Source organism: Zootoca vivipara, chromosome 13, assembly GCF_963506605.1.
Source record: "Zootoca vivipara chromosome 13, rZooViv1.1, whole genome shotgun sequence".
Taxonomy (NCBI): domain Eukaryota; kingdom Metazoa; phylum Chordata; class Lepidosauria; order Squamata; family Lacertidae; genus Zootoca; species Zootoca vivipara.
In genome coordinates, this window is record NC_083288.1 from 7,052,999 (window position 1) to 7,071,394 (window position 18,396).

Below are 18,396 nucleotides of genomic sequence, written 5' to 3' on the forward strand. Positions count from 1 at the left end.
AAGACCCCCAGAAATTCCCCCCAAAAACTCAGACAGACACATTATTTTAGGTTTTGTTTTTGGCATAATTTTGGCCACTTTATTTAAAATTACAAATTAATTTTGAGTGTTGGCCTTAGGCTTTGGTTAATCTTCTGCCCCATGGTGGGACAGGACCAGCTCTGACTTCCTACAATAGGAAAGTCAAGTAAACACCACCTTGGTAGAGGAGATAGCTGCGACCAGGCAATCTCCCCCACCAGAAATGTTCCCCAAGGCTCGTGCTCTGTATTGGCCCCAGCCCCGCACCATTGCGGGGGTGTAAGGACTAGAGCCCCGGAGCCCCAGGATTCCTTTAATGGAATACTTCTATAAGAGCAACACTGAGGGGCATGCACCTCCATGCCATGCCCCTCCCAAACTCATCAACCAAAGCCTAACCCGCCAACCTAACAAGTTGTGACTATTGCTAAGCAGTAGGCGAAAAACCAGATGGCAACAGCCAATCAGCCAAATGAAAAAAATTCCTACCGGCCCCTGAATACAGGCGGCACCATAGCAAGGTCACTCTAAACCTGCAATGAAAAAGAGGGTGGGCGGGCGGGAGATTAAAATCAATGGCAAGAATGGCGATCAGCCCAAACACGCTGATTACTTAAAGGCTTACCTTGTCAATCAAAGAAATGGATACATGCTATTTACCCCAGCAACACTCTGCCCTCCAATCAGCAGTTCCCTTTGAGCTTAAACCCACCCCTCAACACACACACAGTCATTTCAATGAGGTCTGTTCGCAATCCCCATTATACCTTAAGGGGTTAATGAGCTTTGCAGGGCATAGGAATCTGTTCATTTATTTCCCCCCAAAATATAGTCCGGCCCCCCACAAGGTCTGAGGGACAGTGGACCAGGCCCCTGCTGAAAAAGTTTGCTGACCCCTGTTCTATACAGCAGCAGAACTTTGGCAGCAGAGGTCAGAGGATGGGCCCATCTGCTAAGTCCTAACCTCCAGCAATGATCAGGAGTTTGGATTGTTCACTAAGTGTTTTTTTAAAAACAAAAATGAAAAATCAAAGTGTCCTGAGATATCCCAAACACTCTGGAAAGGCAAATATTGAATAAAACATTAATGTTCAGTTACCTTCACATTCCTTCTTGAACCGCAAAACAAAAAATAGCATTTGGCAGAACTTGACCTGTCACATAACTTCAGCAAATGCTGTTTCTCTCCCACAAATACATGACATTTGTAACTAACAGGAGCAGAATGAATTCATGTCTGTCAAAGTATACTCTCTGCGGGTTAGTTATCTTTATTAGCAATAGAAATACAGCCACATAAATTTGAAAAATAGCAGAATGCTATTTGCATATTCATTTGTTTGATCCGAATGAGCTTTGCTGTGAGAATAAATTGTTAAAAAATTGGTGAATAAAAGAATGCATGAATTAGATATTTTTTTTCGGGAAGGTTTATGGATAGGCTGAGTTCTGTCACAACTGTGGAATATCAGTTTCCTCCTGCCCCATAACCTTGCTTATAGTTAATTAATACTTGCATCATGTTGATAGGCCTCGTTGGGGCATTAGTGCTGCCTGTCAATCTATCACATTTCTCTCCCTTTCTCCACAGAACTCAGAATTGTTTACAATCTATTTTTATCCTCATAGCAATTCTGTGAAATAACTGGGGATGAGCGCTGCTGGTTTTTCTAGCTACCTGTCTGAATGCACAGTGCCACTCTAGTCATCCATCTCTCCTAAGGCAAAACCCAAAATCAAGTCAGCCATTGGGGAAACTGACAGGCAGGGCTGTTGACTCCTTTGTACTCCCAAGAGGACTGCCTAATCTGGGTTACATCCACACCAGACATTTAAAGCACTCATATCACTTTAAGGCGGCATTTTTCCATCTCCGCTGTATCAAGCAGTTGGTCCCTTACCTTACGCCCTGATCTGGCCACAGTGATCCATGCGACGGTCACCTCCAGGCTTGATTATTGTAACTCGCTCTGTGTGGGGCTGCCCTTGAAGCTGACCCGGAAATCCAGCGGGTGCAGAATGCCGCGGCGAGGCTCCTTACAGGGTCCCGGCCGCGGGATCACATTCATCCAGTGCTTTACCAGCTGCACTGGCTCCTGGTGGAGTACAGGATCAGGTTTAAGGTGCTGGTTTTGACCTTTAAAGCCCTATGCAGCTTGGGACCCCCATACCTACGGGACCGCCTCCCCTGGTATGCCCCGCAGAGGACCTTAAGGTCCACAAACAACAATATTCTGGAGATCCCGAGCCATAAGGTGGCTAGATTGGCCTCTACTAGGGCCAGGGCCTTTTCAGTATTGGCCCCAACTTGGTGGAACGCTCTTTCACAGGAGACCAGGGCCCTGCGGGATTTGTCATCTTTCTGCAGGGCCTGCAAGACAGAGCTGTTCCGCCTGGCCTTTGGGTTAGACTCAGCCTGACCCCTGTATTTTCCTCCCTCATGGCTGGATTTATAGACTACTTAAAATGAGACTGCATTTTAAATTTTAATATTGTATTTTAATCTGTATTTTAATTAATTGCTTTTTTGTGTTTTATTGTAATTTTATTGGTGTGAGCCTCCCTGAGCCCGGGGACTCAGGGGAGGGCAGGGTATAAATAAAAATTTATTATTATTATATTATTAAGAGTCATGGCTTACCCTCCAGAGAATTCTGGGAACTGTAGTGTGTTAAGGGTGCTGAGAGTTGGTAGGAGGCCCTCAACAAACTACAGTTCCCATGATTCTTCAGTGGGCTGGCAGGAACCATGGCTCTCAAAGTGATATAAGAGTGCTTTAAAGGTATGGTGTGGGTGTAACATTGGGCTGGGCTTGCCACATGTTAGGAAAATTCATGACATGTCCTGCTTTTTTGGGTGTAAAAATGGTGTCGGAGGAATTTTGCAGAATCAGTAAAATGTCAGGAGAAACCTGGATGTATGGCAAAGCAATGGAAAAAGCAGCAGAAACAGCTCCAAAAGCTTAAAATCACTATTTTGGGGGGAGGTTTCCCCCCAAAAAGCGCAATAATTGGACAAGCAGTTAGTAGCAGAAGGGATGAACTGACCGTACGTGTTCAGGTAACAAAAGGACAAGGCATGCAGCACACTCTCTCTTTTGACTCCTCTGTCGTTGGACCAGCTTTTTAGTTGGCTTTCAGCCAGCAGAGGACACTGGGATTATCCCCATATGGGATAGATCCACATGGATATATTTGTAACTAAGTCTGCCTTCAGGGATCCATCTGTGAACTGATGTGAGTAAACTTCTTTTATATACTTTAAACAAGATTGTGGAGTGTTTATTCTTTTAAGGGAACTTAAAAGGTAAAGGTACTCCTGTCCGTTAGGTCCAGTCACGGACGACTCTGGGGTTGCATGCTCATCTCGCTCTATAGGCCAAGGGAGCCAGTGTTTGTCCGCAGACAACTTCCGAGTCATGTGGCCAGCATGACTAACCTGCTTTTGGCGAACCAGAGCAGCACACGGAAATGCCGTTTACCTTCCTGCCGGAGCGGTACCTATTTATCTACTTGCACTTTGACGTGCTTTCGAACTGCTAGGTTGGCAGGAGCTGGGACCGAGCAACAGGAGCTCACCCCGTCACAAGGATTCAAACAGCTGACCTTCCAATTGGCAAGCCCTGGGCTCAGTGGTTTAGACCACAGTGCCACCCGGTTACCAGGAATCTAATAGTGAGAGGCTTACACAAGCCTGCAGCCAGCTACATTTAAAAGGGAATGTAAAACTCTGCTAAGTAAGAGAACTTGCTAGCGGAAGTTATGAAAGATATTAATAAACAATATATCCTCTCCTGTCTCTCTGAACACTCCCACAGAACTGGCACCCCAACAAGAGGGTGATATAAATTCCATGGGAAAGCCTATGCAATGAGCCTTCACCCACATGATTGGATCCCTTGAATGTTAACCCCAACCATGCATGTAAAATTCCCCCATTAGATGCTCCCGAGGCAACTGAGCATTGCCTGTTGTGGTGCCTCCAGCTACAAAGGAATTACATATTTACTGCCCATGTTTGCAAATCTTTTTTTCCACAGCTACCATGAGGATTTGGGATAGAGCAGCGTATAACTACAAGAAAACAAATTGTACACCTTTTGTGATGTTGCAAAATGTCATAATTGGGGAAAACATTTTGCTTATTTGCTAGAAATGTCTGTTGCGTGTTTAGACCTTTAACACCCCCCCTTAAATAAATTCAGACAAGACTCAAATTTTGGTTGGGTTTTTGGCAGTATTTAGGCCACAACTTTATTGATTACATCAGGTGAGTGGTTGCATAGGCTCTGGTTCGAATAGCTCCCTGCACCCTTGCAGGTAGCGCTGACCCAGGGCACCAGCATAGGTCAGCCAAGGGTGAACACCTGGAATGGTGGAAAGCCGAGAACATGCTATGTCCACCACCCAGATGTCCCCCTGGACTCAGGCAGGGGAAAACAACCCCTCACAGGGTTGACCAAACCATTGAGTCCCTGGATTCCTTTAATGGATTACCCTTCACATAGGGATGGTGGGAGTGTTCCCCCACCCCTATCACCTGAACCAGAGCCTATCCGCAACCTTACAAGTTGTGACAATTTGCTACAAGGCAGGAAAAACCCAAGTGGCACCAGCCAATCAGCCAAGTGGGGAAAATTCCTGCCATGCCCCTGTCCCAACAACAGACAACATACGACGGCATAGCAAGGTCAAGCGCACAAGCCCTAAAAATCGGGAGAGGTGGGCGGGTGTTCCGATGCACTGACCAAAAGAGGAAGCTCTGGGTCACGTGCATGGGCATATATAGGTTCCTTGATCGGTTTGGCTAGCATCCCATTGGCCTGATTAAACCCAGCATCAAGGGACCTACCAATAGGGTGTTGTGGCTATCCAGTTGTACCCACCCACAACACAGGGTTTGGTTGCCAGGTCACACCGCAACACGTGCCCTCTTTGAGGAAGGACACAATCTATCTAGCAAACTAAAAAGATGCCCCTATTAGAATGTACAGCGAACGATATGAAAATAAACTCTAATTGCACAGAAAAGGGAGGCATAAATAAGATGATGTTTGCATCTGTCATTGTCCTCCTCTAAGGGGCTGCTGAACTTGCTAACGATAGTGGCACAATTATCACTTTGTATGCTTTGGATAACATGCTTTCTTTGGGCAATTGGTTGTCTCCATGAAACAAGCTCAAAGGTGCAACCTGCTTATTTCAGTTCTTGCCCAGAGCAATTTGAAGAGAATGAATTGAACTCCCTTCCTGAAACATTCATGCCTTTTGAGTTCTCAGTGCTGTGCTGTACTTCTGTAACAATGAGCATCTCACTGAAGCTTCAGTTGATGAGAAGGGAGGATTCTCAGCTGGGTGCTATTGACTGTGTTTCTTGCTTAACAGAAGATATATAAAAATGAAGAGGTATAACTGTAGTCTAAAGCAGAGCTGCCTGTGCATCTCTCCTAAATGTGGAGGTTCTTGCTTGAGTGAAATAGTCACAGAATTCTGAGGGAAGCACAATTACCCAGTAATTGTCAGTGCCAAGCAACAAACTTCCCTTTTGCTATTTCCCACCTACCCACCGCCAGCATCTGGCAGTAAAACAAGATGGGCACCAAGTCTTACGAGCCACCACTAGCAGGGGGTCATGGTGGACAGAAAACACCTGAAGTGAAGACCCTGAGCATGCCTGCACATAGCCTGCTGGGATTGCCAGTTGCTGCTGGGCCTGCTACCCTCTGTGTGATCTATGTAATCTGTGTAATCTATGTAAGAATCACAGACAATATTTAGGACAAGTATTTGTGTGAGAGAAGAGGGAGTTGCCCTCGGCAACTGATGTTTATATAAATACATGTATTTTTACTGAAATGTCTAATCAGGAGTACCTTTTTACTCCATAATTCAAATGGAGTTTGAATTATGGTGCTGGAGGAGACTCTTGAGAGTCCCATGGACTGCAAGAAGATGAAACCTATCCATTCTGAAGGAAATCAGCCCTGAGTGTTCACTGGAAGGACAGATCCTGAAGCTGAGGCTCCAATACTTTGGCCATCTCATGAGAAGAGAAGACTCCCTGGAAAAGACCCTGATGTTGGGAAAGATTGAGGGCACTAGGAGAAAGAGACAACAGAGGACGAGATGGTTGGACAGTGTTCTTGAAGCTACGAACATGAGTTTGACCAAACTGCGGGAGGCAGTGCAAGACAGGAGTGCCTGGCGTGCTATGGTCCATGGGGTCACAAAGAGTCGGACACAACTAAACGACTAAACAACAACCTTTTTACTCACAGCTTTCCAATAAAACTGATTAATCCATTAAGCGTTGCAACTCTGGTTAAATCCAGTATATACAAGAAAGAAAACTAGTCGCTAAATGTCAAACTAGACATGATGGTGGCAACTACATTTCGTTAATCACATCTCTGCCTAGTTTGCATTTTGATTTTGATGTGGGATCTGATTATAAGATCAATAGGGGTGTGAGGTGGAGGGAAGCTGACCCCTTACCTCCCTAGGTTACCTGTGTAACACCTGTGTTACACTTCAGGCTAGGGAGAAGAGTTTGAGTGGCCAAATGTTTTATGGCAAGGCAGGAAATAGAAGAGGGTTCAACTACCCCCAGCTCTATGTCCCCGTTGATGTTACACCATCAGACCCCACCTGCCCACCTCCCATTTTTGCTCCGATAACCTGTGACAATTTGGAGCAATTCCGTTTCTGAATAATTTTAGTTCACAACAGAGGAGCGGTGTGCCCACTTCCTTTCACACAGCTTTGGGGAATAGCGTGCCTCTTTGTCTTTTCCACATCAGGGATATTCTAAAGAACCAGCTTTTATTAGCCATGCAATCAGTTCACTTACACAATGTTACATGAGCTGCGGAAGCTGTTCTGACAGAGGTCATAGACCGATCGCAGCTCTGCAGCCAGTGCATTAACATGCTATTGCCGGGCATGTCTGTTTCGCTTCCCCTTGGCTCTCACAGAGATATGTGGATTGTGGCATCTGCTGACATCGAGGGGTGAGTGGCGAAGAATGTTAAAATATTCTTCAGATGTTTCAGAGAATAAGAAAAAAAGGAGGCTGTACAAGGCAGAAGAAAGATTATGAGTGACGGAAGTTCGACCATTTGTGTTGTTCAAGAGGTGTAGGCTTCATGTTTGTGCTGCCACAGTTGCCCCCAGCTCCAGCTCTGGCGCTGAGGGAGCTGTCAGGAACTGTTTTCATGTTCCTGAACTGTAGTGTTGACACTACTGAGGCAGAAGAAGCTGAGGCCTGCCACTTCAAACGCTCTAGTTTTCAAGTATTAGGTTTGAGGAGCCTCACTTCAGATACGTATTTCACATGAAGGTTTCCTCTTTCCTCAAAAAACAAAAACAAAGCCAAGGTGGAGGGCTCTCAGACTTCAAAAGTTGTTTTCCTGTGATATTTCCGATTTCAAGGAAGATGTTACATTGCAGTGGGTTCAAAACGAAAACCTACCTCCCCACCCCACAATGAAAATGAGATGTGGAATGGGATGTGGAATTTGAGCATGCATTTGAATACATAACATAAAATCATGTCATCAGCATGTACACTCAATGCCTTGAGTCCCCCTCAGGGAAAAGATTGGGTATAAATAAGTTTCGTGTCAAAGGCAGAAATCTCTTCTCTTCTCTAGAGAGGGTGGCGGCTGTTTGACCTGTGTAATATTGCTGTAGTTATTATGAATAGTATAGATGTTCAAAAAGGACATTTGTATTAAAAAAAGAAGAAGAAGCATTTTTGTTAGGGATTCTAGGACAAGACCTGCCAAGGAAAACAAAGAACTTATTCATGTATGCTACAACAGCGGCAAGAGTCTTGCTAGCACAAGGATGGAAGAACGAGGAAGTCCCAACGAAAGAACAATGGCAAGAAAAATTGATGAGCTATGTGGAACTGGCAAAATTAACATATAAACTACGTGAGAAGGACAATCGTAACTTTAAGGAAGAATGGGAAATATTTACAAACTACTTAAAAAGACAACAAAATGACTTGGACTCCTTGGCAGGTTTTGAATAAGCCCCCACAATTTATTAGCAGAACATTTGATTGACAACATTGTGATATGTACAATTTATTAACATGCAGAAAACAATATGTACAGTATAAACAAATCAGAGAAGGGAGCTGAGGGAAGTCCTGAGAGGGTGGCTAAGGATGGGAGAGGGAGGGAGGGGAGGGGGGAAAGGCTGGAAACTATAATTGATTATTGGCAATTTGTAATGTTTAACAATTTTTCTTAATAAACATTTATATAAAATAATAATAATAATAATAATAATAATAATAATAATAATAATATAGATTACCCTGCTTGTTCATATTAACATTTTAATATGAATTTATCCTCTGAAACATGGTTGCTGTACATCTCAAATTTCTTTTGAACACACACACACACACGCCCAAATACCACTCCTGTTACTGCACTGAATGTAGCATTGCAACCTAAAAACAATTGATGGAAGATATACAGTCACATAGGGACGCAGGTGGCGCTGTGGGTTAAACCACTGAGCCTAGGGCTTGCTGATCAGAAGGTCGGCGGTTCGAATCCCTGCAAGGGGGTGAGCTCCCATTGCTCGGTCCCAGCTCCTGCCAACCTAGCAGTTCGAAAGCACGTCAAAAATGCAAGTAGATAAATAGGTACCACTACAGTGCGAAGGTAAACGGCATTTCCGTGTGCTGCTCTGGTTTGCCAGAAGCAGCTTTGTCATGCTGGCCACATGACCCGGAAGCTGTACGCCGGCTCCCTCGGCCAATAATTCAAGATGAGCGCGCAACCCCAGAGTCGGTCACGGCTGGACCTAATGGTCAGGGGTCCCTTTACCTTTACCTTTATACAGTCACATAAGCATTTACACCTCATGAAGCTTGAGTTCTTGGCATGGTTTAGGTTGGGCAGTGGGAGGGAGCAGGGGTCTCATGCACTTAACAGCTGTTTGTTACACAGAAAATCAACATGATACCTTCCCCGCCCCCACCCCCTAGTTTTTAAAAACTGCAATCATGGCCAGTTTCACCGGCTTCCATTCTGTCAGTCAGACATCTTAATATTTGTGTGTGGCCCTGATTTATTTTGAGGTGGCCTTCCACCCTGCCGGCTAAAGAGGATACACATTTTCATAGGACACAAGGTGTGAGCGAATGTTTTTTCCACAGTGGTGGAGGTCCCATTGCTCATACAAGGAACAGGTCCCAGGAAAACCTGCAGGCAACCCTATTTGCTGTCAATTTAATCTAGTTTGGAAGGAAGAGAAAAGCAAGTCTTGATAGCTGAGTGGCTCCTTCCTCCTGTTCTCTCCTTTTCATCCAACCTCTCTCACACCCACTACACGGCACATCTATGGATCTGCTTTCCAGAGTGGATGGGAAAAGGGGTTGGATGTCGGCTAGTTGGGACAACTACTTAGGCATAAGCAGCCAAATTGCTTGGAGGGAGGTTCAAAAAGTATCCACATGGGGCTTAGAGAATAACTTGCACCTAAATATAAGCAAGACAAAGGAGATGGTGTTGGACTTTCGGAGGATAACCTCCTTCTACCAGTCCACAATAGAAAGTGCCCTCTCATCACAGTGTGGTACGTTGGCTTGACAGCCACGGACAGAAAGTCTCTACAGAGGGTGGTGAACACAGCACATGATATCCTGGGCTGTCCCCTGAGCCCGCTAGATGACATCGCAAGGGATCGTTGCCTTAGGAGAGCGGGAAAAATTCTCAGGGATGATTCACACCGCAGCCAGCACCTCTTTAATCTTCCACCCTTGGGCAGGAGATATAGAAGTATCATCAGTCTAAAAAACAGGCTAAAAAACCCGTTTCTATACGTGGGCTGTTAGGCTGCTGAACGGAAAATAATATAGTGCAACTGACTTTCGGGGTTGGTGTGTTGTGCAACAAGCACACAGAGTGCAATGAGATTGAGTGTTTGTGGGGGGGGGAGGCTCGGTTAATTCCATTGTACACAGGTTGTACATTGACAATTATTATTATTATTATTATTATTATTATTATTAGACCAGACTCAACTGACGTATCTCCTCTAACATGGTAGTTAGAGTAGGCAGAAATTGCAAGTCACATGCAGCGTAGTCAAGGGAACCATCTTTCTCCCACACACCTCCTGGAAATCATCTTATATATCTTATAGCACCGATTCTAGTTCCATTTTGAAAGCATATGGGACAAGTTACGTTTTGTGCCTTTTGGTAAAATTTATAATGAACGTGTTAGGACTTTAAACCTGAGACGCTGGCAAATTAGCAAGGTCATGTGATTTAAGTTGTTAAGTCGTTAAGTTGTTAAGATGCTCAGTATATATAGAGTTTGTTTTGTTTGCCTGTGGGGTGTGGAGCAGTCATGTCTGAAAGCTCTGGAGGTGTTTCTGTTATTTTTCTGCAATAAAGCTGTCTTCAAAAGTTGAGCTTTGGTGAGTCGTTTTCTGCTGCAAAGCTACAAGAATTCTACAACAAGAAGAATCCAGCCGCTGTGCTTAAAGCTCTGCAAAGAGAACTGTTTCTGGTCTGTATAGCGCAGCAAAAGCGTTTTTACTGGACCAGTGCAGAAAACCTCTTTAGGTTATGGACTGAGTTATGTTTTGGATTCTAATGCTGTGGACTCTCATGTGCTGATTGCTGTATCGTGTGCAGAGGCAGTGAAAGTGGCTTCGGATGTGAGAAGACCTGCTTGGTCGTAAATCAAGCCATAAAACAAGGGAGGAACCGAGAGAGCTGCGTAAGTGAAGGCTTACAGCTTTAATTAACTGCAAAAGGCTAGTTTGATCTCCCGTTGTGTTTTTTGCCAATAAACACAAGACGGTGGCAGATTGCTAGTGAAGACACGGAGGAAAAAAAAGTTTAAAGGCTTCAGAGAAGGCTCAAAGCATCTGAAAAGTGAGTAAAGTAAATCCCAAGGGGGAAGAGAAGCAAGGGCACTCAGAGGGGGTGGCAATAGACCCCAATAATGGCAGCAGAAAATTTCCAGGTTCCCTTTCCAAAGCTGAACTCTGCTAATTATGTGCAGTGGTCTAAGAGGGCTCAAGTCTGGCTGGAAGCCAAAGAAGTTTGGGCGGACTATGTCCAGAGGCGAAAGCCAATTGTGGCTGTTGCAGCAGATGCCACAGCAGAGCAACAGGCTGCTGCACATGCTCAGAATAGAGAACATGATAAAATGGATACTAAAGCTAGATGCACGTTAATGGTATTGATAGATGACTCTCAACTGCCCCATGTGGAAGGCTTAAGGTCTGCATTTGAAATTTGGGAAGCCCTTAAGCATATTCACCATAGAGCCACGCCCAGAGAGAAGGTGAATTCCCAGTGTGGGGGAACTGGCAGGCAGAGCTATAAGGAAGTCTCACAAGTGTCTGCTATGGCCAGCAAGTCATGTTTTCGATGTGGCAGCAGATTTCATCTAATAGCAAAGTGCCCAGAAAAGCAACAGGAATTTCAGCAGCCTAAGGCCAGTTTCCAGAGCTACAGAGGAAAACGACGCGAGAACTACAAGAGTCAACGACCCAGAGGGGGAGAAGTTGCTGATAAGGGACTGTCTGCAATGGTAGTGCAACAGAGCTCTAAAAGGAACCAACAAACCTTGAAATGGGTAATTGACAGTGGGGCTTCGCACAGTTTAATACCGGTGACATCTTGTGGCAGTCTTAGGAACTGCAAGACTTTACCAGTTGCAAAAACTGTGACTATAGCAGACAATAGCAAACGAGAAATGAACCTTAAAGGCACCATTTATGTTAATTGTTTGCAAACTAACCTTCCTGTTTTTGTTCTTCCAGGAATGAAGAATGGACTTTTGAGTGTGTCATGCCTGGTAAAAAGTGGTTTTAAGGTTAAGTTTGAAAAAGATGTGTGCACTATTTCAAAACAGGGGAAGGAGCTAGTTAAAATTCCCTGTGAGGAAGGGCTTTTTGTTTTGGATGAAGAGCAGTTGGCAGCAGGCAGCTGTTCAACAGGTGAAGCTCAAGAGCAGTTGGCAGCAGGCAGCTGTTCAACAGGTGAAGCACAAGCTAAATGTGTAAATAAGGCTCCTCATACAGGTTGTGCACATTTACTACATAGAAGGTTAGCTCATATATGCTTTAAGTATGTAAGCAAGATGCCAGATTTAGCTGAGGGGTGTAACCTTAAACCCTGTTCGAATTTTTTGGATTGTTGTGCTTGTAAACACTCTAAGGTTAAGACATGTAACTACCCTAGATCTGATAGAGTAAGCAAGAAACCCTTTGAGCTAGTACACACAGATGTGTGTGGACCCTTTCCGGTCAAGTCCCTTGGAGGTGCGAGATTTATGCAAATTTTGGTGGATGATTTTTCAAGGGCCAGTTGGGTTTTCTTTCTGAAAGAAAAATCGCAAGCAGCATCAATTCTGATGGATTGGATTGAAGAAGTAGAGTGTAAATTTGACACTAGGGTGCGCAAGATACAATCGGATCGTGGTGGGGAGTATGTGAACCACACGCTAGCAACATGGTTAAAACGGAAAGGTATAGTCCATAGACTTACCAATCCCTATTCACCACAGGAGAACTCAGTTGCGGAAAGAAAATTCCGAACATTGCAAGAAGCCATTGCTGCTTTACTGTTTGATTCTGGATTACCACAGCGTTTTTGGGCAGAGGCTGCGCTGTATGCAAATTATTCCTTTAATAGAGTGTACAACAGCACAGTAGGCAACACTCCTTACTTCATGTTGTTTGGTAAGAAACCAAAAATTGACCATCTAAGAGTTTTTGGATGTCGTGCTTATGTGCTGGTGCCTAGGGCACAACGCAAGAAAGGTGATCCCAGATCTAAAGAAATGGTTTTCTGTGGTTATCAAGCAAACACAAAAGGTTGGAGATTTGTAAATGTAGGAGGTAATCAAACAAAAATCACAATCAGCAGAAGTGCTGAATTTTGTGAACAAGATGGTTGGAATAGAATCTATGGTAATTCTGACATACTATTTGATGTGTCAAATGAAAAAGATCAGACACAGGTCCCAAGGCGAGAATTAGTTCCAGAACAGGCTGAGGAATCTGAGTCTGAGGATGAGGGTGAGAAACCTTCTAGTTCACACAAGTTTGAAAAGTCAGAATCGTCTAGCCCAGTAGGTTTAACCGTACAGCAAGGGAGACGAGTAAAGTCAGAATCAGAAAGTCCTTCAACTGCTAGTGACAAACAGGTGACGACCAGTGATTCTGGGTCAGAGGGGGCAACTGATGGAGCATCGCAGGAGCTGCCAAGGCGTTCCAAGCATACCAACAAAGGAAAACCTCCAGAAAGGTATCAAGCCATTAGTGTTTGGGTAGGATTGGCGAATTGCGAACCTGAAAGTTTTGAGGAGGTAGAGCAATTACCCAAGGAGGAGGCCAGTAAGTGGCATGAGGCCATGCAGAAAGAGTTGAATTCTATGAAGGAGCTTGGTGTATTTTCCATCTCCAAACTGCCAGAAGGTACCAAGGCAATAAGTTGCCGGTGGGTGTATAGAATAAAGACAACAGTAACAGGGAAACCAGAGTACAAAGCAAGGCTTGTAGCTCGGGGTTTTTCACAAAGTAAAGGGGTACACTACTCCGAATTTTATGCGCCCACTTCAAGGAGCGAAACTCTACGTGTACTCCTAGCGGTTGCTGCTCAGAGAGGATTCAACGTGAATCACTTTGATGTCTCAACTGCTTATCTTCATTCAGGTCTAGCTGAAGAGCTTTATATGGAGCTACCGCCAGGATTGAAAGGTGATAGGTCAAATCAAGTTTGGAAGTTACACAAGTCTATTTATGGACTCAAGCAGTCAGCTCATAATTGGAATGAATTTCTAAATGATGTTTTGGTAAGCATTGGCTTTAGCAGGAGTAAAGCTGACAACTGCTTATATTTCAGAGGTTCAGGAGACACTCAAGAATCTTTGCTTGTTTATGTAGATGACCTGATTTATACTTCAAAGACACAAAAGCAGGGGGAAAAGCTGGCCAAGGAGTTAAGTAAACACTTCAAAATTAAGAATCTTGGTGCTGTAAAGGTCTATCTTGGTGTTCAGATAGATAGGACCAAAAATGGCAGTTTCTTGCTGAATCAAAAAGGCAAAATATTGCAAATGTTGGAAAAGTTTGGCATGGCAGAGTGTGCAGGTGTTAGAACACCTATGGAAATGGGTTTTGTAAAAGAAAGTGAATTCAAGGATAGTGCTGAGTTCAAACGTCCTGAAATCTTTCAATCAGCTCTGGGAAGCTTATTGTACCTTTCGCAATGGAGTAGGCCAGACATTGCTTACGCTGTTAACTTACTCAGCAGGGAAGCTTCAAAACCTAGTGTAAATGCATGGAAAGGAATTCAAAGAGTCTTAAGATATTTACAATACACCAAAGATTTTTGCCTTGAATTGTCTTCTGAAGGGCAAGCACAGCTTACTTGCTGGGCAGATAGCGATTGGGCAAATTTAAGGGATAGAAAATCAGTGTCTGGCTGTGTAGTAAAATTTGGAAACTCTCTGGTCGGATGGCGTTCGAAGAAGCAAAACCTAATTACTTTATCGTCGACAGAAGCCGAATTCTGTGCCTTATCTGAGTTATGTAGAGATCTAGAATTTTACAAATGTCTGGCACAAGAGATGTGTGAAAAGTCCATCACGCCCATCACTATATGGGGTGATAATCAGCCATGTCTTAAATTAGCACAGAATGGTCAGTTTAAAGGTCGTACAAAACATTTGGATATCAGATTTCAAAATGTTTGTCAAACAGTGAGAGCGGGAATTGTTAAATTAAGTTACTGTCCAAGTCATGAAAATTTAGCTGATGGATTTACAAAACCACTAGGGTTTCAGCGTCATGAAGAATTTTGTGAAGGAATGGGTCTGAAATAACTTTGTAGAACTGGTTTGTTTTTTTTGCCAGCGAGAGGGGGTGTTAGGACTTTAAACCTGAGACGCTGGCAAATTAGCAAGGTCATGTGATTTAAGTTGTTAAGTCGTTAAGTTGTTAAGATGCTCAGTATATATAGAGTTTGTTTTGTTTGCCTGTGGAGTGTGGAGCAGTCATGTCTGAAAGCTCTGGAGGTGTTTCTGTTATTTTTCTGCAATAAAGCTGTCTTCAAAAGTTGAGCTTTGGTGAGTCGTTTTCTGCTGCAAAGCTACAAGAATTCTACAACAAGAAGAATCCAGCCGCTGTGCTTAAAGCTCTGCAAAGAGAACTGTTTCTGGTCTGTATAGCGCAGCAAAAGCGTTTTTACTGGACCAGTGCAGAAAACCTCTTTAGAACGCTGTAAACAATGAAAAACTTTGGCAGGATTTGAGAAATGCTTGTAATGTACAAAAAAAACTATGGAAAAATGAATTGCTACTTTTTTTTAACAAATTAGAGAAAATAAGATAAGCAGAAGAAAATAAAAAGATTGAAAATGGTAACCATGGAAAGGTGGAGGGAAGTCAAGGGTTTCAGAGAATCTTAATTGAAGAAGTGAATGATGTGTCTGCATTTAAATTTGTTATGTAAAACTTAATAAAAACGTCTACTTCTGCTTCATTGACTATGCAAAAGCCTTTGACTGTGTCGACCACAGCAAACTATGGCAAGTTCTTAAAGAAATGGGAGTGCCTGATCACCTCATCTGTCTCCTGAGAAATCTCTATGTGGGACAAGAAGCTACAGTTAGAATTGGATATGGAACAACTGATTGGTTCAAAATTGGGAAAGGATTACGACAAGGTTGTATATTGTCTCCCTGCTTATTTAACTTATATGCAGAATTCATCATGCGAAAGGCTGGACTAGATGAATCCCAAGCAGGAATTAAGATTGCCGGAAGAAATATCAACAACCTCAGATATGCAGATGACACAACCTTGATGGCAGAAAGTGAGGAGGAATTAAAGAACCTTTTAATGAGGGTGAAAGAGGAGAGCGCAAAATATGGTCTGAAGCTGAACATCAAAAAAACCAAGATCATGGCCACTGGTCCCATCACCTCCTGGCAAATAGAAGGGGAAGAAATGGAGGCAGTGAGAGATTTTACTTTCTTGGGCTCCTTGATCACTGCAGATGGTGACAGCAGTCACGAAATTAAAAGACGCCTTCTTCTTGGGAGAAAAGCAATGACAAACCTAGACAGCATCTTAAAAAGCAGAGACATCACCTTGCCGACAAAGGTCCGTATAGTTAAAGCTATGGTTTTCCCAGTAGTGATGTATGGAAGTGAGAGCTGGACCATAAAGAAGGCTGATCGCCGAAGAATTGATGCTTTTGAAATTATGGTGCTGGAGGAGACTCTTGAGAGTCCCATGGACTGCTAGAAGATCAAACCTATCAATTCTTAAGGAAATCAACCCTGAGTGCTCCCTGGAAGGACAGATCGTGAAGCTGAGGCTCCAATACTTTGGCCACCTCATGAGAAGAGAAGAATCCTTGGAAAAGACCCTGATGTTGGGAAAGATTGAGGGCACTAGGAGAAGGGGACGACAGAGGACGAGATGGTTGGACAGTGTTCTCGAAGCTATGAACATGAGTTTGACCAAACTACGGGAGGCAGTGCAAGACAGGAGTGCCTGGCGTGCTATGGTCCATGGGGTCACGAAGAGTCGGACACGACTAAACGACTAAACAACAACAATCATATGTGTCGCTGAAGCACACTGGAAAAGAAGGGAAATGCCTTTTCCAGAGCTGTGCATACCGGAGGACGCTCAGAGTTTGGGGCTGCAGGGGCACCCCCAGGGCGTTTTCCAACACACCAGGCGGTCAGCTAGATGGAAAGCTGGGATGCACTCCCTATTGGATGGAGTAAGACACAGCATGGCTCCTCTGCTTCCAATGGCACGTCAGTTGGTCCAGCATAGACACCAGGAGGATGGGTACATACAACTGCATTGAAAATGCGGTGTCTTGCAAAGCAGCCTGGTGGGTGAAGGCACAAATTTATGAGTGGGAGGCTGTGGTTGGGCACACAAAGGTATGCACAGCATGGTGCCACCCACTGGCCTGGCCTGTCCCTGCAAGCACCACAAACTTCTGCACAGGTCAAGCATTCTAGATCAGGGGTCAGCAAACTTTTTCAGCAGGGGGCCGGTCCATTGTCCCTCAGACCTTGTGGGGGGCCGGACTATATATTTTTTGGGGTGGGGATGAACGAATTTCCACAAATAACCCAGAGGTGCATTTTAAAAAACAGGACACAGCATTCTACGCAAGAGCACAAGGCAGGCCCAACAAATAGCCCAGAGATGCATTTTAAATAAAAGGACACATTCTACTCAGGTAAGCCATCCCCCCCCCCACGACTCTCCCCTCCCTTCTCCACAGCACCGGACGAGCCCCGGTGGCTGCTTACCTGTGTTGCGAGCAGCAGGGGCTGGCGGTGGCGGTACAATGAGTGACGCGCAAAAGGGCTTCGGAGAGGGGCTGGCAGCAACAAAGCCCAAATTGAGCCTGCTTACAATGACGGCCATTTGAGCGCTAACGCTGCTGCTGCTGCTGGCACCAACAAAGCCCAGCCCCCTTCCTCTCGGCTCTAGGCAGGGTGGGGAGAAGCCAGGAGGGGGGGGAGGTGTCTCCGAACGCGCTCGCCGGTGCAGTCCGAACGATCAGATGCATGCCGATCCACAAGGTGATTCCCGGACCGTCCGCGAGCCAGATCCAGAAGGCAACTGGGCCGGATCCAGCCCCTAGGCCTTAGTTTGCCTACCCAAGTTCTAGGTAGCTTTGTGATGTTGCAGTTGCCAGTGGCTGATGATAATGGCCAAACCTGATGGGACAGGTGTTGGCAGAGCCAAGGGCACCACAGAGGACGAGTTGAGTTGTTCTGGTTTTCTCTCCACCCTCCTCTCAGCAGTACAACATAGGGGGCAGCCATTTCATTGTACAGTCGTACCTCGTTTTGCGGCCGGGATCCGTTCCAGAGCCCCAGCCCCCAGCTGAAAAGGGAACAGGGCAAAGCACCATGTCTGTGCACACACATGGAGTGGTTTGCGCTTCTGTGCATGTGTGAACGGCAAACCCGGAAGTAACCCGTTCCAGTACATTCGGGTTTGCTGCTAGACAAGGCAGATGTTCGCAGAGGTATTACAGTACATAAAACGACCCTTTGTGCACAGAATTACACAGGAAGTGACAACCTGCTTCCTGTACCATTTTTTGTGGGGGGGGGGTTGAGATTTTTTATCTAGTTCAACAGAGATGCTGTGCTTTGGAATAGCTTTATACAGTTAAAACCAAGTAAAATGGTTTTAAAATAAATAAATACAGAACAGCCCTCAGTACATCTCTAGCCCTTAATTTGGTGCATTTTTGTTGTTTTTATTGTTGTTGTTGTTGTCCTAAAAAAACATCCACACAGAAAGGGGGAGGTATGTACTCTGGGACATCCACAAAC